The sequence below is a fragment of the Mustela putorius genome, unplaced genomic scaffold (assembly GCF_011764305.1).
Source record: "Mustela putorius furo isolate JIRA1106 unplaced genomic scaffold, ASM1176430v1.1 tig00537248_pilon_pilon_pilon, whole genome shotgun sequence".
NCBI classification, from domain to species: Eukaryota; Metazoa; Chordata; class Mammalia; order Carnivora; family Mustelidae; genus Mustela; species Mustela putorius.
The window spans coordinates 6,506,872-6,532,458 of NW_025422387.1; the positions used below are offsets into that span (position 1 = coordinate 6,506,872).

The following is a 25,587-nucleotide window of genomic DNA, read 5'->3' on the forward strand; positions in this document are numbered from 1 at the left end:
AGCATGATACGCTCTAGTTCCATCCATGTTGTCGCACGAGATGTATATTTTTTGTCTGGCTTCAAAAATTGCTGAACTTTTGGGCACCTCTGTTTCCTCATCTGTAAAATGGGGCTGCTCACAGGAGTCAGGGAGCTCATCTCTGTAACCTGCTGACACAGGCCACAGCATAGGGCCTGCTGTTTGTACTATTATTTTGAGTGAGGTATAATTTTTAAGTTGTAGATTCTGTTTTCCGGCTCTTTGCCAGAACAGGAGCTGCTCTGTTCGAAACCACCATCTCCTTGCTCTCTCGGCCTCCCTCACCTGGCAGGTACATACACATGACATGGTGAGAGCCTACATTCTCCCACTGGCTGGGAGACCCTGTGCTGGCTCCCAGCTTCTCTGTTTCCACATCTGTTTGTCGAGATTGTCACAGCAGCCATAGGGCTGCCCCAGAGGGCTGCTTTGCCTGAATGGAATGAACTAGTGTGAATTAAGGTGCAATATGGTGCTGGGTTGGCATCCTCTCTCCCGTGTTCGGGGATGGGCATGGGGCTGGGACAGGAATGAGGTGTGGAGCCACCAGCCAGTGGAACAAGCTTTGGCCACCATGCAATCCAGTAGTCAGGTCAGATGGGTTCAGCCCTGCTGTGAGGTTTTAGACAAGTGCCTTAACCTCCCTCAGCAGCCATATAAACAGTTCTAGCCTGGGCTGTCGAGAAAGATGCAGAGGTTGGGGCTCCAGCTGTCGGGACTCCCACACCCCTACCCTTCTTCACCCCCCTCCCACCCAGTCCCCCAAACAGTGGCCACAGCCAGGCAGGCCGGCCGGCGGGAGGGGCTTGGCATGAGGACCAGCAGATGCCAGTCTCGCTCTGCGCACAGATGTATCTGCCAGTTTCTGATGGGGAGAAGCGATCTGGGAGTCACTCACTTCATTGATAATTAAATTCAAATTAAGAGAGATTTGCATTTATCAAAAGCCTGTTTGACAAGGTGTCACTGTTCCCATCCAGCACCCGGGCAGGCGCTGGGGAGACTGGGGAGTGGGCAAGGGGAGGTGCAGCTACGTGGGGATAGGGAGGGAGTGACGGGTAGGGGTAGGGGAGTGGAGAGGACAGCAGAGAGGCTGCCTGCCAGCCCTTCATTATTACAGAGGGTCATGGCTCAGTGTAAATGGGATGAAACACTGTGTGGCCTTCATCAGACTGCTCAACCTTTCTGAACCTCGGTTCCCCACAGCAGCCCCCAGGGACTCCTTCCAAGGAGACGGACTGCTACCATTTGGCTTTGGGTTAGGCAAGGAATCCCCAACCCTGCCACCCTTCACGGCTGGAAGCAGGAAGGCCGTGGATCCGTCGGGGATGCTGGTGGTGCCCCCTGCCCCACCCCTCCAACTCCCTTCGCCAGCTAGTGCTGCCAGCTGTTGTGAGCTGGCAAGTAGCAGCTCCCACTGTTCCCCTTTCCAGGGAATTCTCAACCTCTCAACCTCTCAGCCTGCCTGCCCGGAAGATGGCCCATCCCACCTCACTCCTGACTGATTCAGGGGACCAACAGCTTGGTTCCTTCCTTTAAGGCAGGACCTCCCTTTGGTACCATTCACCCTCCAGAGCTCCCCCTGGGATCAGGTTGGGACTCGACTCCTGCTGAGCCCAGCTGTCTGCCCAACTTCTGCCCCTGCCCCCACCTGCTTCCCTCACTCCCTCCAGGTTCCTTCTGAGTGCCTTCCCTCTGTGAGTCACCTGCACGAGAATCCCCACCTCAGGTTCTGCTGGGAGAGCACCCAGCCCAGGACAGAACCCAATCCAGACTCAAGTCCCGTCTTCAGTACTGTGTGATCTGCCAGTTTTCAGCCTCCCTGAGCCGCATGGGGCACACGGGATAAGATAGGCCCCACTTCTTTGTTTGTCTGCTAGAAGCGGGGAGAATTGTGGGTATGACTTTCCTTCTTGCCAATTAGAGGCTCTGTTGGTGTGAGTGGTCCAAGTGTGCTTGGTAGAAGGAGAGTGGAGAGGGTTTGGGGAGAGAAAAGAGAGAGGTGTGGGGGTGGGGGGGCAGAGGGGTAGATTCAAGAGGCATCTAGGAAACAGAATGTTGGGGTTTTAGAAGTAGATCTAGAGAGGAGAGAGGGATACTCACTCAAGGACGACTTCTAGGGCTGGAGGGCTAGGTGGGGGATGGAGCCCCTCCTGGGATGCAGGAATCTCCTCATACCCCTGGGAGCCTTCCCGGTGAAGAGGTCAGTGCTCGTGTTGGGGAGAAGAATAGCCTTTACTTGCTGTGTGATTCTGGGCAAGTCACTCTGGTCCTTAGTTGGCTCATCTGAACAATCATAACATCTCTCCTGCCACTGACAGTCAAAGGGTCTACACTGTGGGCTCAATAAAGTAATATTGTCATCACCACAGATATTTCTCTAAAGAAGTGAGGCAGCAAGAAACACCAAAGTCAGACTTCAGAAGAACAGCCTGTGTAGTGGGTCTCTGGGCAGTTGTTAAATTCCCCTCCATGGGAGACCCAGTGATCCAGGAAGGAGCCCCTGGACAGCTGGTTCAGGAACAGGCTTATGTTCAGAAATACTGGCTTTTGAGGTCATGGTTAACGAAATGGTTGCTGTTCAAGCTCTGCACTGGGGCAAAGCTTCCTGGATGCTCACAGGGTGCTTGTCCTATGGCAGTGGGAGTTCCTGGCTTTATCTGATCTATTTCCCCACCACATGTCAGACCAGCCAATTGCTTCTCCTTCCTTGGGAGGCTTTGTATTGTGGCAAAGAAAACCTGATAGAAGAAAATCTACTATACAAAGTGGATGAACAAAGGGATGACTGTATATGCATTACACAGGCTCATCCATTCCTTGCACAGTGCTCTACTTCCCAAGGTCATTTCAAATAGGATAAGATTTCAAAAGAAAGGTTTCCTCTAAGAAACTGCCTGTTGTGTCAAAAGCGTGGGCCCACCTTCAATCTGCCGAAGGGTTGTTCGTAGTTACAGGTCCTGGGTGTTAAAATCAGACACACTTGGATGGACTCTGCCTTGAATTAGCTGTGTGACCTTAGTTGTCACTTGACCTCTCTGAGCCTCCATCTTCTTATATGTAAAATGGAGCTATGAACAGAGCAGTTGGGAGGAGTGAGGTGGTCATGGGGCCAAGTCCAGAATAACTGTCAGTATTTGGCATTTCCAGGTAACTTCTCTTCTTTACATCCTATTCTGGTTCAGCTCCCCCTCCTTCACTTTGCTCCTGACCAAAAATTTTCCATTGTTGAGATGTTCTTTGTCAACTATACTTGCAAAAGCAGTAGAAGAGTTAGGGTGAGCTGGAAACCCAGTTAACAACTTTCCAAGCACCCATGTAGGGCTTTAGAGGGGCCAGATTTCCTGAGCAGAGGGGTGGGAACAGCCAGTCCAGGATTCTGCTGATGGGGGACAATTGTTCTGGAAGCAAGTTTCACTTTTCCATCAGTATTGTAAATTGAGCTGGCAGCAAAGAGATTTTTGGCGTTTAATTGAGGTCTTTCTTTTTTTAAACAAAGAGTTATAATACAGCCTGTCAAATTGAGAACTCCTTCTTGATACAGAAAAATGTATACAGAGGGTAATTTTATTCTCCTGGCCATGGTGAAGGCAGGTCTTCAGAAGTAATCAGCTACCAGCTTTGGCTGGGTGTGTCCTCATCTTTCATGTTAATCGGTTTCATTTAGTTGATGTTTTCTATTTACCCACAAAACCAGAAAAAACGCCACAGCTAAATACGGTCCCTGCGTAGGCAGGCTGAGGAGGGCAGGATTGGGGTAGGTTGGGTTTTGTTTGTTTGTTTGTTTAGGGTTTTGTTTTGTTTTGTTTTGCATGATAGGAATTGCAAGGATCTGCACCCCTTGTCATACCTTGACTGGGGCTCCAAGGCTGCGGAGATCTCTGATGTGACCTCAAAAGCTGTGTGACCTTGGGTAGGTTATACCACCTCTCTGAGCGTCAGTATTCTTCTCTATAAAGTGGCATCATATCTTTTCTGATGTTCCAAGTTGGCCTCTCCTGTGGCTCAGTTTTCCCACCTACGTACAGTGCCTGAGAAGTAAGGGAGACCAGGTGACATCTATGGGACACATGTCTCCAGTTTCATTTTATTATTATTATTTTTAATCATCTCAAGAGATGAGAGGAGACGGCATATGAAGGGAGATCTACTTTGTTGGTCACCAAGCCTCGATTCCTTAGACCCTTAGAATTAAAATTATAATTAAACCTGTGGCTTAGGCACAAATTAGTGATTCAGGGACCTAGTTTAATATCTGCCCTCCCCAGCACACTATGACACACGGTTCTTGGCAGAAGTGTCCCTCCTCTCTTCAAAGGAGGCAATTTTTTTTTTCTTAAGTTGACTCCACACCCAATGTGGGGCTTAAACTCATGACCCCGAGATCAAGAGTCCTGTGCTATGCCAGCTGAGCCAGCCAGGCACCCCACAACAGAGACAGTGTTTTGCGATTATTAAGTGAGCAGGCTCTGGACACAGATACCTGTGCCTGCCACTTGTTTGGTAACTAGGGTTACGTGTTCTCCTTTTCTATGCCTCAATTTCCCCATCTGTAAGAGAGGCATGATACCATCTCCTTGGGCTAAGTGAGATGATAATAAAAATGGTGTTTGCTGAGGACTTGTTCTCTGTCTAGCCTTGTGCTAAGCATCATCTAAGTATCGAAGCATCTATGAACAGTCCCGTGAGGTGGGTACCTACATTATCCCCATGTTTCAGGTAGGGAAAACTGAGGCTCATAGAGGTAAAGTAACTTTCCCCAAGTCACACAGCAGGTAAGTAGCAGAGTTTAAGTCTCAGCTGTGGGCAGTTTCAAAACCTGGGCTCCTGAGCCCCAAGTTATGTGACCTCCTGATAAATGTCAAGGTCGCAGCTCTGTGCCTGGTATGTAGTAAGCACCCACTAAATATCGGCTGCGGTGACCATGACAACAGTGGTAATGCTTGGGCAACCTTTGCTTGGGGGCAGGGGACAGAATGTAGGATGGGTTTCCTGGTGAGTTCTATCATGGATTCATAAATTTCCATCAGATTTCCAAATGGGAAGTCTCATGCTGAGATGAGCCACATGCAAAGTACGGCCTTCCCAACTAGAATAAAAGGGATGTATTTATATATACATGCTCACACTTTGGTATCTCAGAAGCCAGGCAGAATATTGTAAAGCAGTGTACAATGGCATAAAATATCGTCCCAATTTAATCCATCTATCTAGTGTTCCATCTAATTACTATATTAGAAAAGTCTTCAGACCATGTATTGAACATTATAAATGGGAATAAAATGATTCTGGTAATGGCTTAATAAAACAGGTGAGGTAGCTCCGTCTGTCTGCCTGTATCCTTGGACCATGGCCAGATTGATTTGTCAGGGAAGAAAGAAAAAAAAAAGAAAGAAAAGAAATGGGCTTGTGTTGTTGCACTTTGGAGATTGTCTCCATTAGGGGCCTTTGATTTTATTCTTGTTTTTCCTTATGAGAAGTGGTTATCGGTTCCTTTTGTTAACAGCAAAATATGTAGAACTGATGGAAAAACTGACAGCAGCCGTTTCATATTTTATAAAGCCGCTCCCGGCTTATAATTTGCCGGTTGGGATGAATCGGGGAACTCTGAAACTCCTGGTGAATTTGCAGCTGACGGCTGCAGTCTTATCTGAGGGCATGTGTAACCATTGGGATTTAGCTGCCCCGAGAAGCCACAGCTGGGGGAAGTAGAGGGACAAGAAATTATACATCAACCATTTGGAACTAGAGCTGACCAGTCAGAGGAGATCTGGGCCTTTTGTGCATCAAATCATTCTTTCCTCCATGGGCCTAGATAGGTGTTTGCTTTTCCAGATCTTGGAAAATATAAATCAGAAATCAGAAAATGACTTTCCTTTTCTGACTTATATAAATATAAATGTATATAAATATAAATCAGAAAATGACTTTCCCTTCTCCCACTCTCCAAATGCTCATTGTCTTTGTACCATGAGACCCAGTTCCCTTTCCTTAAAAGCTGCCATTGCTAGTGAGACTTGACATATCCCTTCTTGAATTCGCTCCTGGCTTTGGAACTGGTGTCCAGCAACCAGTGACAGGCAGGCCACACTACCCATAGATGTGTGTCCCTCTCCACTTCTGAGATACTGTGCTGTGATGGAGAGAAACACACCCCCCCCAAGTGCTGTGCATTGTTCCAGGCCCAAACTCTAATTTCTTGCTCCGAGTAGACTAATATGCGGGTGTCGGAGGTTAAATTCCAGTGCACCAAGAAGGTGCCCATCCTTCTCTGAGGCCTAGCATTCACACCAGGCGTCATCCGCGTTGTTATGGCTACACGGGCCCAGGACCCCAGAGACAGGAGCGCAGAATTAATGGCAGTCCCGAGTAAAGGATTCCTGTCTTGGCGAGGTTGATGGATTACATTGATGTACCATTTGTCATACTGTAATTGTTCTGGCAAATGTAATACCCACTAGTATAAACATTGTACTGCTTTGCTAATAAAACCCAAAATAGGAAGAGAAAGGATGATACAGTGTTATGCTCACTTAAAGAGACAATGCCTCCTTTCCAAGTTGGAGCCCACTTCTTCCAGAAACCTCAGTGCCTAATGCCTTCTCCATCGATGTGCACACATGTGCTAAGCAGCTGTCCGGCACCCGCCGTCCCAGCATGTGTAGTGTGGGGTGTGTGTGCAGACATACTCTCTTAGTTTCCCTCTGTCAGCACCTCCCATAATTTCTCTCTCTCTCTCTCTCTCTTTTTTTTACAATTCCTCTTCTTGGGGGTTTCATCCAGTGCGGCTCAGGACTGACTGACTAGTTATTGCTCAAAACCTTGTTGAGTTTCCTTGGTGCCTGCCTGGCATCCCTAATGGAGGCTGTTGGTCCAAATTGACTTGGCATTCAAGGCTCTGCTCTGGCACCGCTGTTGCTCCCGAGAGGTCTTCCCGGACCAGCCCACCTTCCCTGAGTGCACGCCTCTCAGGCCTGTGTGACCCACAGTGAACCTGCCACCGCCTGGTACCTGTACTGCCTTATCCCTGTCATCAGATCATGGGGTTCTAGAAGGACTATTCCTGTTAGTAATGCACTCAGCTGCAAACAACTGGAAACTTGGCCAGTGATGCCTTAAATTTATGGGTGTATTTTTTTGTTGTTGTTAGACCTTTATTTTTGGAGCAGTTTTAGGTTCACAGAAAAATTGAGCAGGAAGTACAGAGAGTTCCCATACAACCTTTGCCCCCACATATGTGTAGTCCCCCACATCAGCATTCCTCGCCAGAGGGGTACATTTGTTACAGTTGATGAACCTACACCGGCATGTCATCACCCAAAATCTGTATAGTTTCCGTCAGGGTTCAGTATTCGTGCTGTAGGTTCTGTGTATTTGGAGAAATGTACAACGACATGTATCTACCGTTAGAATATTATATGGAGTATTTTCACTGCCCTAAAAATCTTCTGTGCTCTGCCTGTTCATCCTTCCCTCCTGCTAACCCCCAGCAACCCCTAGTGTTTTTACTGTCTCCCTGGTTTTGCCTTTTCCAGAAAGCCCTAGAGTTGACATCATAGTATGTAGCCTTTTCAGATTGGCTTCCTTCACTTAATAATATGTCATTAAGGTTCCTCCATGTCTTTTAACATGGCTTCATGGCTCATTTCTTTTCAGCACTGAATAATACTCCATTGTCTGGGTACACCACAGTTTATCCACTTACCAACCAAAGGACATCTTGAGCGTTTGTTTTTCTCAAATGACAAAGTTCACAGGTAGGTGACCCTCTGTCTTTCCATTCTGCCATAACGGCCTCCATCTTCATAGCTGCAAGATGGCAGCTTCTTCTTCCGGTCTCATGTTTGCAGGCCAGGAAGGAAAAGAAGGGAAGGCCAAAGGGACAGAGGGCAAAGGTTTTCTTCCAGTGAGGATTTTACCTTTTAGGTCAGGAAGTGAAGCCCCCTTCGGGGACATCTAATCTTCATCTCATTGTCCAGGACTCTCACTGGTCACTTGTAGCTACGTAGGAGGCTGGGAAACCAATCCTTGTAGCTTTCCGTCCTCTGGTAGAAGGTGGTATAATGCTTGAATTATGTCCTCCTTAAAATTCACAGTTTGAAGTCCTAGCCCCCAGGACCTCAGAATGTGGCTCTATTTGGAGATAGGTAATTACCTTGACCTTAAAAGGTAGTCAAGTTAAAATAAGATCATTGGGGTGAGCCCTAATCCAGTATGAATGGTGTCCTTATAAGAAGAGGCAGTTCGGATGAGATGTACATGTACAGAAGAAAGACCATGTGAAGACACAGGACAGACAACCATCTACAAGCCAAGAAGAGAGGCCTCGGAAGAAGCCAACTCTGCCAACACCTCGATCTAAAACTTCTGTCCTCCAGAATTGTGAGAAAAGAATTTTCTGTTATTTAAAGCTAACCAGTCTGTGGTACTTTTGTTGTGGCAGCCCTAGCAAACAAATGCAGATGATAAAAGAGAAAGGGATTGGAAGAGCTTTTGGGGAGCCAATGTATTGTCCGTGCCACAGGTGGGTTTTCTGGTTATCCTGTTTTACAGAAGAGTAAAGAGAGTCAGGGTCAGTGACAAGCCTGGTGCTACAATCGCAGTCTAGTATAATGGTCAGAGTTTTGACAGAGACCCCCTGGGTTTGAATCCCAACTCCACCACTCACACTTCTGTGCAGCTGTGATTGAATTGCTTCATTCCCCCGAGCCTCAGTTTCCTCCTCTGTAAAATGGAGGTGACAGTAGCTCTGATCTCCCAGAGCTGATATGAGAGTTATAAATGAGAGGGACTATTGGGGAATTATATAGAGTACCCAGGGTGTAACACCGTTTCGTAGGTGCTCACAGAGCTGAAATTGGAACCCAGATCTGTGTGATTCCCAGGCCTGGCATTCTGCTCCCATGGGAGGGTAGCCAGGTCAGAGCAGCACAGAAATGGCTGGGATTTCTGTCCCCATGATCCATTCTGTCTCTGTTCCCACAGCCCAAAGGGCATCCACTGTGCACTGTCTGCCCAGGGAAGCCCCCTGGAGTGAGGGGGTGGAGTGAGGGGCTGAGCAGAAGCCTGGGGCCCTCTCACTCTCCCAGCTCCAGGATCCAGCTCTTGGAGGTTGGGGACCCCGATGGTGAGATCACATGGGGCCAAGTTGGATAACAGACTCTGGTATTGAGAGGAGACCATATGAAAGTGGATGGTGTGCCCCCTCGGAGCCGAGCGCCTATAAGGCTGTCGTTGGGGATCACCTGGCAGAGGAGGAGGAAGGCACAGCTGCTGGCCTATAGCAGACCCTGAGATCCTATAGCCAAATGTGGAAAAGACCCAGGTAGACATGTCCTGGAAGGTGATGTATCCAGGAGGGCTCGGTAAGTGAGAACTTTTGGGTGGTCCAGATCCCCGGACACGTGGTCAAGGACCATGGTCCTTGGCCTGTCCCTGAAAATACTTCCTCTAATACAGTGGTGCCGCTGTGGTAGAAAACAGTATGGCAGCCCCCCCAGAACACTCAGAATTACCATGTAGTCCAGCAGTTCCCCTTCTGGGCATATCCCCAAAAGAATTAGAAACAAGAACTTGAACAGATATTTCTATATCCATGTTCACAGCAGCATTAATTATAATAGCCAAAAGATAGAAGCAAGCCAAGTGCCCATCGCCAGATGAGTGGATAAACAAATATGGTCTAGTCATACAATGGAGTATTATTTAGCCTTCAGAAGGAAGGCAGTTGTTCAGCTTGGTCATGATTCCAGTGTCCTGGGATTGAGAACCACATTGGGCTCTCTGCTCAGCAGGGAGTCTGTCTCTCCCTTTGCCTGTCCCCTACCCCTTCTCATGTCTTCTCTCTCTCTCTCTCTCATAAAAATAAATTAATTAGTTTTATGAAAAGGAAGGCAGTTGTGACCTGTGCTGTTATATGGAGGAATCTTCAGGACATTAAGCTAAGTGAATAAGCCAGTCAGAAAAAGACGGATACTATATGATTCTGCTGTATCATACTATGTGACTGACACCCAGAGGAGTCAAGTTCATAGAGATAGTAGAATGGTGGCTGCCAGGGGCTGGGGAGTTAGTGTTTTATGCGTACCGATTTTCACTTGCAAGATGAAAAAGTCCTCAAAGTAGATGGTGGTGATGGGTCCACAACTAATCCTGTTCAATTGTACACTTAAAAATAGTTGAAAATGGTGAATTTTATGTTATGTATATTTTACCACAATAAAAAATACTGCTTTTGTTACTGCTGCTACTACTGGTAATACCAGTGATAATAAATGATGCTGCACTGCATACTTGACACAAATTATCACATGGGATCCTCCCAATAACCCTAAGTGGACACCGTTAATAAGTAGTTACGGACACGAACAGTACTGAGGTTCAGAGAGGTTAATACATTTGTCCAAGGTCACACCGCTAGCAAATGGCTGAACTGGGCTTGGGACACATGTCTGTGTGTGCAAAATGCAGTCTTTCAACCATACCACCCTAGTCTGCCCCAGATTTTGATTAAAGCAAGGCTGAACTTGACACTATTGACGTTTTGGGTTGGATAATCCTGTGTTGTGGGTGGGAGGCATCCTAAGCATTGTTGCATGTGTAGCAACGTTCCTGGACTTCTTCCACTAGATGCCAATAGCACACACTTCCCACCCGTTAAAGTGAGATGGCCGAAAATGTCTCTAGACATTACCAAATATCCCCAAGGGGGCAAAATCACCCCCAGTTAGACCCACTGGCTTAACAGGGGCCTCCTGGCAACCCAGAGAATATCAGACAGTTGCTGTCGCTGTCACCAAGGTAGATTCACTGGCCTGTAAGTGACTGCTTGCTCTCAAGCTCATGAGAACCCACATTTTAAAGCCACATCAATGGATGGAAATCAGCATGTTCACAAAAGGTCACTGGGGTGGGTAGGGGGCACAAATGCTTTCTTCCCTATGGAAAAGATTTTTTCACAGGAGAGTCCGTACTGCCTAGACCCCCTCATGCTCAAAATGTCCAGACAGCTTGAACATCCCTTTTGGCATGAAGCTGGGCCCACCCTTACTTGTAGCTTCAACAGTGCTCATTTGTAAAATGGCTCAAGTTAGCAAAAAAATGTCCGTGCAGGTATGTGTATGTAGATGGTCTACACACATAGTGGCATTGTAGCCTTTCAATTAAAGATATTGGGACACTTTGCTGGATGAATAAAGAAAGTGGTAGAATAGGATCCAATTTGGGGGAAAAATTCTACTTATGAATGTACCTGTTAGTTCATGTGTAATGAAAAGCCCGGAAGGGTAGATGCCAGAATGTTCCAGTAGTTTTGTTCACATCTGTATCCTCAGTGCCCTGGCATACGGTAGGTACTAAATCATTCTCAATAACTGAGTCGGGTTTGAAAGACTGGGTTGTCAAACTTTCTTCTTTGTGTGCTTCTCTGTCATTTGAATTTTTTTTTAAAGATTTTATTTATTTATTTGACAGAGAGAGATCACAAGTAGGCAGAGAGACAGGCAGAGAGAGTGAGAGGGAAGCAGGCTCCCTGCTGAGCAGAGAGCCCCATGCAGGACTTGATCCCAGGACCCTGAGATCATGACCTGAGCTGAAGGCAGCGGCTTAACCCACTGAGCCACCCAGGCACCCAGTCATTCGAATTTTTTAGTAATGAGCATATATTAATTTTGTGGCTAAAGGGGGAAAAAACTTCCCCCTGAGTCCCCAAAGAAAGGAAATTTAAAAAAAAAAAAAAAAAAAAGATGCCTTGAATTTGCTTAGCTCTTCTCTTCCTTCTACAGAGCTCAGAACTCACGCGCCCATCTTGCCTGAGCCGGGGAAAGAAGCAAGGCTTGTGCTTTATGGTCCTTGTTCAGTCATGCATTGATAACATTGGACTCCCAAAGAAAGTTGCTTCTTTATATTTATTTCTCTCACTTTGGTTTTTCCCCTGGGCATTTGAAGTGGAGTGGGGGAGACCAACAGGCAGTGGGCATGGACAGGAAGGCAGTCAGAGAGGGGATTGGGCCCTGGAAAGTTCAGTCTTGCTGCTATCCTAGGCAGGAGGTAGAGGGCTGGACCGGGTGACCCCTTGGTAGAGAGGGAGCTTCTACTCCGGTCACTTCCTCTCTCCTTGCCTGTGAGAGTCCTTCCAGAGCTGCCTAGGCACTGGGAGAAGCTTGGGGGCATGTGGAAGTCGGAGAAGAAAAACAGGAACTAGATTTTGGGGGGAAACAAGTTTCAGGACCACAAAGAAGACGGGCATGTCATCTTTTTTTTGCAGTGATACAAGAGGGAGAAGAAACACACCCCCACCCCCAGCCTCCCGATCTCTGAATATTCCAAAGGCCTTTGAGTTTCTCCAATAGCATCTCAGATGTTTCTTAAAGTTTACAACTGACCCGATTCGTAGAAGAAGATAAACACCCTTCCCATGTTTGGAGTCATATGTAATTTTTATCTCTTGACCTTTAAATGTAAGCAGCAGTAAAATGAAGAACTATTGCCGTCATTTAACACTCTGGCTGTACTAACTGGTTCCTGCCTGAGAACCGTGGTTTTAAATTGGCTAATGCAGAATACTTGCAGAGCTAATAATAATTCAGATTACTCCTGTCAGCTATTCCGGTTTCATGGGTAATTTAGTAGTTGAATAAATTTTTAAAAAAATTCATTCGTTACCATGCACTGTTATGAATCAGTAGATGGTTTACCATTGGCAGCAGTAACTGTAAGAAGATTTAAATTGCTACTGAAAAGGATTTGAGTGAAGGTAGTGTTTTATAATGTTCTAAGCCATATGCACTACTTTCAGGCCTCATCAGTTTTACATTGATTCCTAGTGAAGTGTTTAATTGCATCATGAATGCAATATAATTCAGTTCTTTCTGCTAATATGGTATATATCTCAAAGTGATATACAGCACTGACAGGGAGAATTCGCAGTTGCGTCCGGATTTGGGAGGGCAGTGAGAATTGGGCGCCTACTGGATGCATGAAGAGCAGGCGGCGGAGGGGGAGGCTGTAGCCTGGTGCCATCTTGCTGAGACTGTGTGGGGGGCTGTCATAAGTGGGCGCGGGGAGGGGTGGGCATGCTGTCGCCAGCCCTCAGTGCTGACGGCCAGCCCGAGAGGGGCCGGGTGCTGTAGGCCTTCCCTGGGAGAGCAGGGAGATCTCTTGGCTGGCCGAGAAGTCACAGAAGTCTGACCAGGCCCTCTCCCACCGTCCGATGCTCATGGATTTCGCCTGGCCATCTTCTTGGCCATTTCTAAGTGGTTATCAAGAACTGGGCTTTCTGTTGCCATCTGTTTAGTTTTTCATGGAATATTTATTGAGCACCTAAAGAAATGCAGTGGAGGAGTGGGCAGCGGGTGGCTCTTAGAGCTGGGGGCAAAACCCACCTGTGCTTTTTATTCTCTGCAGCGCATGAAGCAGCTCAGGGTATAGGGATATTCTTGCTGGCGTAGGCCCCTGAATTCTGTTTTAAGAGGCAACTCTGCCTGCTGCCCTTCCAGGTAGAGGGATGCAGTCTTCCAGATTGCAGTGTGGGAAAGCAAAGCTCCTTCTTTCTGGAATTTGTTCATTTATTCTCTGACTCACTCATTCAGTGAACTCATTCAGCCAGGTACTCTTCTAGCTTCTGCGGGTGTAGGGGTGGACAGATATGCCTGCCCTCATGACGCTTCTATTCTAGTAGGGACAGATGGACCATAAGCAGGTATATAATTAAGAACACCAATCAGTCTCAGATAGTGTTGATGACAGGATCCACTTGGTACCTTGGTTCTGGATTTTTTTTTTTTTTAAGTATGTCCCAGTGGCCTATTTGCCTAGGCGACCACAACAAAGTACCACAGACTGGCTGGCTTCAACAACAGAAATTTATTTTCTTGCAGTTCTGGAGGTTGAGCTCAAGGTGTCAGCAGCATTGGGTTCTTCTGAGGGCTCTCTCCTTGGCTTGCGGATGGCCATCTTCATGTTCACCAGGCAGTTCTCCCTCTATGCATGTCTATGTCCAGATTTCCCCTTTTTATAAGGACAGCCGTCATAGTGGACTAGGGACCTCATTTTAACGTGCTCATCTCTGTAAGACCCTATCTCCAAATATCCAGATAAGGTCCCATTCTGAGGTAATGACCCTTAGGACTCTAAAGTGGGAATTTTGGAAGACACAATTCAGTCCATAACACCCTGTGTAGAGAGAGCACCCGTGTGTGTGTGTGTGTGAGAGAGAGAGAGAGAGAGAGAGAGAGAGACTGTGGCAGGGTGGATGGAGGCTCTCAGTGAAGGGAACAAGGAAACAGTGCTAACTGCGCTCTAATCAGAAGGCTCTTTCTGTCAACCCCTATGAATGATGTGAAAGTCAGACTTGCTTGTCACGTCAATTCCTTCTCCAGCAGGACCTTAAAATCAGAGTTCATGCATTTTCAGATATCTGATTGCTGTGCAGCCACAAAGCAGAAGCCCAGGGCCTGGGGCTCCCCCCTCAGCCTGGCGCCTCGATGTAATCAGAGCCTCCTTTTTATCCCCACTCTCGAGGAAGGCCAGCCGGGCCACCTTTTTGATCATCGTAACCTTGACGCAGAAGAATAATTTATCCATGCCCCCAGACGAGGAAATTGCAAAATATTATTTATGAAGGTGAGCCGACACGTCGTAATTCTGGCCCTGCGTTTCTGGATGTGGCTGGCCAGGATGGGGAAACGTGGGTGATGTTTGATAATAAAATGGGACCGTGTACCCATGAGATGGAGGTGTGGGAAGAACAAGGAGTGCGACATCCCACAGGAGAGATTTCAGGGAACGAGAGTTGTCCCAGAAGCTGCCCCAAACTGCCCTTTCCCGGACTCCCAGGTCAGAAGTGGGAGGAGAGAAGTTTCCAGGGTATAGAGAGGCTGGTGTGAGAGGGGCCACTGAACAGTACTTCGGGCAGGGGAAGGGATGCGGGTCTTGCGAGGATTGTTGCCTTGGTTTTGGGAACTTGGGAGGTTTGTAGTAAAGTGGTCATGAACTCTGGCTTTGGATCAGGCCAGCCTTGAGTTTGAGTCCTGGCTCTGAAACTTCCTCTGTAATTTGTGACATTGTGCAGGTTAGGTCACTTTTCTGAACCTTGGTTTGCTCATCTGTACAAAAGGATTAATAATAAATCAATGTGCAGTGTAACTGTCTCTTCAGTGGGCCTGGCTCTTTACCTAGAAGCAGTTAAGTTGCGTGACTAAGAACGCAGCTCTGGAGCCAGATAGCCTGGCCTGGCGTCCCAGCTCTTAGGCCTTAGACCAGTCACTTCATCTCTTTGAACCTCCATTTTCCTCATCTGTCAAATGGGCATAAAAAAGATGCCATTTCATACGGTCCTCTTGAGCCTTGAATGAATGAATGGAAGGAAAGCATTTAACAGTGCCTGTCTCCCAGTAAATGCTCAGGAAATGTTGGCCATTAATATAAGTTCCTAGGACACAGTTCTTGGCAGTCTTCCTTCTGAGAAGCTGTTCCCAACCTTGACTCGGATTTAGAGGCAGGCTGTCTCCCATCTGCCAATGCTGTCCTGTCGAACAACATGCTTAATTTAAAAATCTAAATGGATTTGCATTCCTTATGATTTGAAAAATTCTTCAGAGCATTGAGAAGTGCCCCATAAGGGGGCAGAATATGTATTCTCCGGGAAACTACCCTGGCTTCTGTCCGCTGCAGGGGAGATGGCAGACCCCGGCAGACCCCGGAATCGCTGACTGCCCAGCTCACAAACTGGAAGTAGCAAGTCCTAAAAGCACCACGACTCTCAGGCATCAGCCGTGGGAAGTTCAGCCCAGTAAATGTTTTGCAGCCTCTCAACAATTTGGGGTTCTACCGAATTAGCGTTTGATATTGAATTAGTATTCATTTTCTCTAATATGATATAAAAGTATAATCACATTAGTGACTTTTATAGCATATTAGATTATACATTTGGAACACATCCCCGCCTGAAGCAGCTTTAGGGGAAAAAAAAACAAAACCGCCAACAACAATAACCAGCAAACCGTCTACCACCCTGGCTCACAAGCCTGGACTTTTCCAGCCGGGCTGCAGCAACCTGCATAGGAAATTCTCTACTCTCTGCCTCCTGGTCCCTACAGAGAAAGAATTTTCATTCCACCGCCCTGATTTGTGAAGCATTGAATTTAAGACCTTAATAGTCGTTCCAAATGAATGTTTCTTTAATCCCGGGGCAGAAACACAGGCTGTGGTTGAGATGTAATTAATAGCACTAATTACTCTTCTCTCCTCCATCCACTTTTCCTCCTGCCAGCATCCCTGTTCCCCAAGAAACCTGGCAGAATCATCAGAAATGTTCACCTTTTGTTCCAGAATGTCCCTGGAAAACCAGAGGGAAACCAGAGCTCACCCCAATCATGGCTCCCTCTCTTGGATTGTTTTTCCTCTGCCTCCCATAGTTCCTTTAGTTCTGGGACTCCCGGGCCTTCCAGAAGTTTAGATTTTCTAAAACCTGTTTCGAGCCATCATGGTGACTCAACCTTTTGTGAAGGTCATGTTCTAAGGAGGTCTTTCCTGAGCATCTTTCTCTGCAGTGCAGCCTCATTAATGCATTGGTCCCAACAAAGATGATGAAGTTCCTCACAGATTCAGCAGGGTACCTGTCATCAGACACCCAACCTAAGGCATCCCGTCAACAGGCCTGTTGGACCAAAAGCTTAGCCTCACCAGACCTTTTCCACTGCAAAGAATAAAGCATTAAATTTTTCTGTACGTATAATGAAAGCAAGTAAGCTGGTCAAAAGTGTTATTTAAAATGATTTATTTATTTATTTCTACATTACCTCATTCCCAGATAACTGGAGGTAGGTTGACTTGCTCAGATAAGCTTTGAATGTAGGTAGCATCTTGCATGCAAACTTTTGACAGTTCAGCAGTAGCTTTCTGGAATGTCACAGTGAGAAGGATTCTTGGACCACATTCTGGATTCAGTCTGTAAACATTTGATGTGTGCCAGGCACTGCTGAAGGCACAAGGCCACTGCCTCAAACTGGACAGCTAAAATCCCTCCCCAAAATGAATTCACATTCCAGTTAGGAGAAGCTGATCGTCGATACCGATAAGACCAGGTCATGCAGGGCTTGAGCACAAGAGAGAGTTGGCATCCTATTCTAATTGCAATGGGAAGCCTTTGGAGGATTCTCAGTAGGGAAGTGCCAGTATCTGGTTTGTGTTTAAAAATCAAAGCTTTTTTTTTTATAGTCACTCTGGGAACAGGAACAGAGGGAGAAGCTAGAAAGGTTCAAGGTGTTTTTAGGCATCTGAGCAAGGAATGGTGGAGGATGGAGCATAGGCAGCAATTGATTTGACTTGAGCTCTACTGTAGAGATCCATCTGACCCGATTCATCAGCGGCTGGATTGCAGGGTAGGAGTAGGCAATCTATTAGTAATGTCTGCCACTGGCCTACGAGGTGACAGTGGCCAATTGAATGCTACGTATTTTCCATTTCTACCCTATAAATCAGTTTTAGCTGGTCAAGAGAGTTGGAGAGGATGAAAGGGTCACTCAGGGATAGTAATTTGTGGCTTTAGTAACAGCTAACAACTAACACATGTTCCAGGAGGTGCATTTGAAGGGGAGTATTCATTGGCTGTCCATGCAGACACTGCCACATTGTCTCAGCCTGAGATTGTCCAGGGATCGGTAAGCAAATGGGACCTTCAGAAGTCAGATCCATCTGTCCTGTGCAAAGGACCAACATGGTTCCACAGAGAAACAATCAGGGAGGTTCAAAGAAAAGAGGCTAAGCAGACAGACATCAGTGGAACAGGTTAATAGGAAAACAGTTTTTAATTATCTCGGGCGAAAACAGGATCAGAGGCTTTTCCTTCTTCTCTCCACCCTATAAATAGGAAGGACTCAGCAGTCTTGGTCGGGGGCAGGGAGATTAATAGCAAATGACCAACTGGAAGCTCCCCCCTTTTTTTTCCTTCTTTTCCTTCTTTTTCTTCTCCTCCTCCCCCTCCCTCCCTTTCCTCCCCCTGCTCACCCTTCTCCCCCACCTCCTCCTTCTTCTTCTATAAACCTCTGTCTTCTATAAGACGAGACGCTTGGAGAAAGTCAGTCGTCATGTGATTGGGCAGGGTAAAAAGTTAGCTTGGGATTGGGCAGTGAACTGGACTTTGGGAGGCAAAAGCCATTTTAAAAGCTTGGGACACCCACATGAGAATGTGGCAAGACTGAGTTCTGGGGGACCTGTGAATCTCATTGCAAAATATTTTTAAATCTTTCAGGATAAGGGAAATTCTTGAGATAACGATATTGAACAGGGCTCTACGTGTAATGTGTAACTTCCTATTTAAAAGAAATGGTGTAAGGACAGACTTTGTGGTTATACACCAGTCTCTTCAGCATCCATTCCTGCAAGGAGTTGAGGGAAAACTGTCAAACTGCAATCCCTGTCCTTGTGGTCTCGGTTCCCACAGCTGGCCCTGTGGCTTCGGGAACATCCAGCCCTAGGCAAACTTAATTTCCTTCACTGGCGCACAGGCCAGGAAGATAGAGGGCACAGGAAATGGGACCCACGTGAGGCCTCCACCCCAGCCGCTTCCCCTCAGGCCTGGGGAGAGCCATGCAGACCCCCAGCTCTCAAACCCAGCTGGTGTTTGGACCTCTCACTCCTGCCCAAAAAGATGTCGACAGCACCCACCTGGGAACCCAGCCTGGCCTTTCCAGCTGGGATGCTGGGCCAGCTTGGAGAACCACTAGAGAGTATCCTATTTTAAAAGATTAATTTTCAAAGATACATTTTTCTATAAGCAGCATACATGTAATCTTTTAAACTGAGAAATTAAAGATAAGCATAGAATGAATGGTAAGTGTCCTGAACTTCTAACCCCCTTTTGGTTACTCCACATTTATTTGTTTTTTCCAAGACACTTTAACCCATAGACAAGCATGCAAGTGCAGCCCCCTTACTAAAATAGAAAAGAGATGAAAAAAAATTCCTACTGTGTGCTGGGTACTGAGAATACAGCGACGAACAAAAGAAAAATGGTCTGTCGTGGCATGAACAGTGTAGCAGAGGGCTGGGGCACCAATAAGAAGCATGTCAACAGACAGGATAAAAGAATCACAAATTGCGATCCTGCAAAGCAGATCAAGAATGTGCGGTGATAGAGCAGCACGGCAAGGAGGTTCCTAACCGGATTATGAAATATAAGGCGTCTGCCATGGGAAGAAGCATGGGGGCCTGGGTAGTGTGGGATGTGTCTGGGTGCGTGTGTGTTTTTATCTCTGTGTCTGGGCGTGTGCTTCTTGACCTCTGTGAATATCTGCGTGTCTGGGTTTGTGTGTATGTGTGTGCATGTGCAGGTGTGTGTGGCTTGTATCAGGGAAGGCTGCCGCAGGATAGAGGGCTTATGTGACCAGAGCCGTTGGGGTTGGAGGTGCAGGAGGAGAGCTAGGCTACACCCAGATGTACAGGCCTCCTTAGCCACACAGGAGGTCTGGGTTTTTGACTTAGTGCCCACAGAGCTGACGGAAGGGTACAAAGAGAAGTCATGCCATCTGACAGTGTTATTGGGGATACCTCTGAAACAGCATTACGGGGGCAAGCAGGTGGCCAGGAGGAGGCTCGGTTGGGGCTTCAAGAAAAGTGGAGCTAATGGGGTTCATGCGTGGGTGATTTAATGTGGCAGAATGGAGTGAATGGAAATGCTTCCCAGGCTCCTGGCCTGAACACCTGGAATGGGTGTGCCACCTTTTCTTGAGATGGGAAGACACTGGAAGAAAGAGTGGGGGGCTCTGCAGGGGGTGTGCCATTGGGATGAGGTGAGAAACCTGGGCGGGGCCCTTAGAGGACCCGACTGTGTCCAGGGACAGGGCAGACCACCTGTCCCTGGCTCTGGGGCGCCGTGCAGAGCATCCTGCCCGTTATCTCTGCACAGCCCTGGGGGCACTGATGCAGGAAACCCATTAGAAGGATGTCTGCTCTGGGGACCTAGTCCCAAACCTCAGTAGCTGGGTGCTGTGTGAAGCTGGGTTATTCGCAGGGCTGGCTCCCCCAGGGGCTGGGACAGTCTTTCTAGAGGCCAGTTGGTGTTACTTTTAGCTCAGAAAGTAAAGATACACTGCATTGCTAAGATGATCATCTCTTGGGTGCCTTGGTTGAAGGTAATCTTTAAAAGCTAAAGCTGATCCTTTTCATAAGTGTGATGACTGGGTGTTCACACTGTTGTGTGACATGTGCCCCCCTCAGACGTTATTACAACCTCAGCAATTACCCATCTGATAGTTTAAAAAAAAAAAAAAAAAAGCTAAAGCTGCTGAGCATTTTACTGTGTCAGTCCTAACCACCCATAAACTGAGTTAATCCTCACAACAACCTCAAGAGGCAAGTTCTGCACTGACTCCCATTATACAGATCAGGAAGCTGAGGTTCAGCAAAGCAGTGGTTGCACAGCAGTGTGGTATAGACAGGATTTGAAACTAAGCCAGTCTGGCTGCAAAGCCTGATCTCTTCACTTTCATATGCTGTGCCAAATGCTTGCTCTAAAATGTCTCTTAAAGTCACATGTACCCTTCAAGGGGGCAGGGATGACCATCACACCCATTTTACAGAGGGGTAACTGAGGCTCAGAGAGAGGAAACACCTAGCTCATGGTCACAGAGCTGTTAAGTGGCAACATCAGAATTTGAATCCAAGACTAAGAAGCTGTGAACTTTCTTTTGGACATGGGACATGCTTCTGAACACCAGCTCCTGCCTCCCTCTACTGGCAGTGAGGGTCCCCCTATCCCCCCAGCCCAAAGTGTCCCAATGACCCACTGAGGGCAAGAGACAAGACTCGATCTTTGGGATTGCCCCAGCAACTTCCTAAGCAGGGCTTTACAAATTAATGAGAAAAAGCAAAAGTTCATGGGCTCTTCAGAATTCTTGGGACCTGCTGAGATCCCATCTCAAAAGAGGTAGGTTTATCTCTGGAGTTCCTGCCTGGGGTCCTCAGTGGGCAAGGGCTGGCATTCATGTTGGACTCAAGTAGCACTAAAGCTGCAACTTCTGGGACATGAAGTCTCAGCCAGCTCATGGGGCTTGGGGCCCCTCTGCCCACTGGAAGACCCCAGTGGTTCATTGGGACAGTTGTGTCCATCGGAGCATTGATGGGGCAGCACCAAACAGCTCAAGAACAGTGTGCGCTCTGTGTGGGATTCACCGTTTGCTTTAGCATTTAGACTTTAGAAAATACATGTTCATGTATGTGTGTGTTTCTTGAACCAGTAGTTGGAAAATCACACCCTGATTTAGAAAAACCTATCTACTGAAGCTTCCGGAAGACCCTTATTTGATTAGCGGAGCTGTTAAGACTATGGGATTTGGAGTCATGCTGCTGAATCCAAAACCCAGCTCTCCTGCTTGCTGGCTGACTAACCTTGAGCTTGACTGCTCTTACCCTCTTCAGGTTTTTAGTTTCTCCACCTCGGTGCATTGTTTTAAGAGAAAAACAAGTGCCTCGAAGTGTATCTGGTATATGCTGTGTACTCAGTTTGTGTTAGCTAAGTGTTATTGTTGTCACTATTGCCGTCTAAAACAGGTTTTTCTGGAAATGGGCAGAGAGTAAACATTTATGCTTTATGGGCCACATGGTTTCTGTTCCAACTACTCCTCTCTGCCATTGTAACAGGAAAGCAGCCGTGGACAGTATGTACATGCTTGGGTGTGGATGTATTCCAACAAAACTTTCCTGTGACTTATATATGAACATGACAGGGAGCAAAGTCCTCTTTCCTCTGGGAGAATGTGACTCTGGGGCTGCCAGCAGCTATGTTCCCCAAATTACTGGGGAAGCCAGCCATGGTAAGGGAAACGGAGGACAGAGGGAAGCAGAGCCAAGAGAGAGAAATCAAACTCTGCCAGTCTTGTTTGAGCTGTTGGATCTAGTCATGCCTGAAGCTGCTCTTGCATTGTTCAGATATGTAAGCAACAGTTTCCCCTTTGTGTTTAAGCTACTTTGAGTTGGGATTCTGTTGTTTACAACCAAGAGTCCTGAATTATATAAGCCTTCTCCCTGCTCATGCCTCTCTGTCCCACTCAGGTAATAACTACTTAACTTGCCTGCCGGTAGTATCAAGTTCATGGTACTACCCAAGAGTATCCTTTAGTCCCAAGTATATAACTTTCTTTTCTGGAGTTGGGCTGGGGTGAGGTGTTAGTTAAATCGTTTCATTTGCAGATATGTGACTTCATTTTCATGAATCTTGGTCTCCCCTGTAAAATGAAGTTAATCACTGGACCTACTGCTTAGGGTGGGTTAAAAGGGTTAATATTTATAAAGTGCTTGGAACAGTCCCTTGCACATGCTAAGTACTACCTACGTGTCTGTTGTTCTTACTACCTGGAAACTGAGCCCATAGCCTTTAGGCATTTTCCTGACAAGTGAAGGAGACTATCAGGCAGGCATTGGGTCTTTCCATATTCCCAGCACCTGCGCATGCCCAGTATTGGGTAGGAGCTTGGTATTTGTTGAAGAGGAGTTAGTACAAGATGGGGCTTGTCACAGAGAGTGACCATGAGAGACCCACGTGGATTGGGGCAAACTCTGAGGTATTTGCGCTTAGGAGTCAAGCTATAATTGCTTCAGGGGTTTCTAAGACCTTGAGTCACAGAGGAATGTTGGGGGCCCACAAGCAGTTAAGCAGTTTGAGTGTTTGGGATTTAGACCTTAGCTACCTGAAGGGTGGTCCAGCATGGACTGGTGACATTCCTATACCTGAAGGCCTATTTAGAAATGCAGGGACTCAGACCCACACTGGACCTCTGGAGTCAGAATCTCCGCTTGGGTGATTCTTGAACCCATGAAAATCTGAGAAGTGGAGACGACAGGCAGCTGCTGCAGACATGACCCCTGTGTCTTGAGGGACTGTTGGTGGAGGTGAGGATGTGGGAGACGTGGGCCTGTCATCTCGGTCATTAGGAAGCATGCTGGCCTCCACCCTTTGGCACAGTGGGTGGTCACAAATGCTCAGACCCACCACTTTTCCAGTAAGTGGAATCTGACATTGCCACACAATGGTTGAAAAGACTGCCACCGTGAGAAGGGTGCCCAGCTTCACTTAGTAAAACTAAAATGAAAATAAGGCGATATTTTGCGTTTCCCTGTCCCTCTCTCCCTCAGTCCCTTCTTCATAGGCTTGCTAACTCTGTGCAAACATTAATAGCAGATCAGTGGTATGTAGCTGGCAATATCATATATGATATGATTTCTTTTTCCCCATCCTCTTTTATCAACTGAAATTCTGATGAAATGTAGATGACTTTTTTTTTTAAACGATTTTATTTATTTATTTGACAGAGAGTGCGCACACGCACGCACAAGTAGGCAGAGAGGCAAGCAGAGAGAGAGGGAGAATCAGGCTCTCCACTGAGCAGGGAGCCCAGTGTGGGGCTCTTTATAGAACGTCAACATGTAGATGACTTTTAAAAAATCTTATAAAGGTGTCTGGCTGTCCGGCACAGGGGAAGGTCATGGCTGCGGAGGGGTTTGTGGCATGGCGGGTGGGGACAGCAGGAGGGTCTGCAGAACCAAACCAGAGAGACCTCACCAGGAAAGTGGCCTCCAGATTGAACAGAGGTGGGCATGAGTTTGGGAGGGAGGACACTCACTATCATCCCTCTTTACCAAGTAATCAGTATTATTGTGCTAACAAGGCTGGGGGCTAGGCCTAATGCGGAGAGCAGGAGTTTAAAAATCCACACAGACCTGTGTTTGAATTCCCGTGCTGCCGCAGCTTGCTCACCGTATAATCTCAGGCAAGGAGGTTTGTGTCCCTGAGCCTTGCTTGCCTTGTCTAGAAAATGGGCCTAAAATAGCACTGACCTCATAGGGACCTGGGTCGGTTAATGCAGCGGTTACCCAAGCTGGCTGACAAGAACCTGCTGTTAGCTTCCCTTCCCACTCCCAGGTGTAGTGACAACAGTGGGAGCTAGAAGTTGACCACAGTGGGGAAAGTCTACGCCACAGAAATGGTACACATCAGAGCTCCCCCTTTCCTTCCAGTGAACTGGTCGTTAAGCATTTACTGGCATACCACTGGTTAAATGACAAGATGTATTTAATTGCCATGCCCAAAGCTTGGTAGTAGTGGTTACTGAGTACTACCTTATTATTGTATTAATTATAGGACCATAATGTTCCTAGTAATATAAAAAATGGTTTTCATGATTACACATTCCATGTGTTGGCTCTGACATTTATTTTAACTGCTTGGAGGCTTTTTCTGAAAATCATCTGGCCCTTAGTCCCATTCTGGATAGCTGATATTGTTAGTTAGCTGAGTTCCAGATAGATGAAGTGTCTTAAAGATATCCCAAATGAACATTTATTGAGCATGGACTAAATGCCTGGAGTTAGGAAAGTGCTCTTCATATATGATCTCATTTAATTCTCCTAACAACTCTATGAGACAGAAACTGTTATGAACCTGTTATGAAACTCTTATGGGACTCAGAGAGGTTAGGTCACTTGCCCCAGATTGCACAGCAGCTCAGTTGGAGGGGCTGGTCTTTGAATCTGTGCATTTTGACTCCAGAGGCTGTGATTTCAGTGGATGGATCCTGAAGGTCAAACGAGGAGAGGGCAGGTTCTTAGGTCCTTGGGATGTAGACCTTCCTCCTTGTTGGGAGGCTTTAGGGATGGGGGAAGGCCGTGGGCAGGGTCTAGAAGTCCTGACTTAGTCATTTGCTTGGCTCATGGCAAATAGTCTGATTTTACTAGATGTGTGCAGGCTGGGTTCTGATTGGCAAGGGGATGTCTCTGTTGGAAGAGAATCTTGGCCACTTGCCTCTTGGCAGCAGGCTCTTGGCCACCACGTGGAGCGCCGTTTGGAGGCAGTGAGAATTATTCGGCAACTTTGCCTGGGATAGTTTAAAGTGGGCTGGGGGCTCTGCCAGTCTCTCAGACAAACTGGCGGAGAGACCAAGAAAGCAAGCGCCGCCATAGAGAAGCCTACACTCAGCTTCTTTGCTGTTCTCCCTGCCTCTGTCTGCCTCCATCTCTTGCCACCTCTTAGCCTCTCTCTCTGCCAGGACTTAAGGAGCCAGTAAGAAGACAGGTGGTTTGGCAGCAAGAGAAGCAATGTCTCCTGTCCCCACACGCCTGCCTTCCCTCAACTCTACTAAAACTTGGGGCCTTTTGCTTCCATAGCTCCCAGTTTCCCTGAAGATGAAGTTCAGATGACTTGATTTGGCTTGAGAACTTAGGCTGTGACCCCTGTCTCCTGGTTTGGCATCCTGTCTCCACAGGACAGACTCAACTTTCTGTTTTTCCACAGTGACTAGTCCAGAGCTCACTCAGAACATGGGGTTGAACTTGACTTACTTTAGGATTTGCAGTCATCACCATTTCTGTGTCTTTAAGGCTGATTGATCACATGCCAAATGCTGTGCAAGCTTCTAACTATTTTCTATTCCTATCTCATTGCCTCCTAACAATTAGATGGGTAGAACTTGTTTCCTTACCATTTTACAAAGGGGAAAACTGGGGCACCGAGATGTTAAGTTACATGTCTGAGATCACCTAGCTAGGACATGGCAGTGATACATAAGAACCCAA

General features: G+C 47.0%; 1 protein-coding gene and 1 pseudogene across 2 annotated transcripts in view; both read left to right on the plus strand.

The window, feature by feature from the left end:
- CUX2 (cut like homeobox 2) overlaps nt 1-25,587 on the plus strand; it is a 258,743-nt gene that overhangs the window by 89,537 nt on the left and 143,619 nt on the right. The window lies entirely within an intron of this gene.
- Nucleotides 20,177-20,273, plus strand: LOC123390170 (annotated as a pseudogene).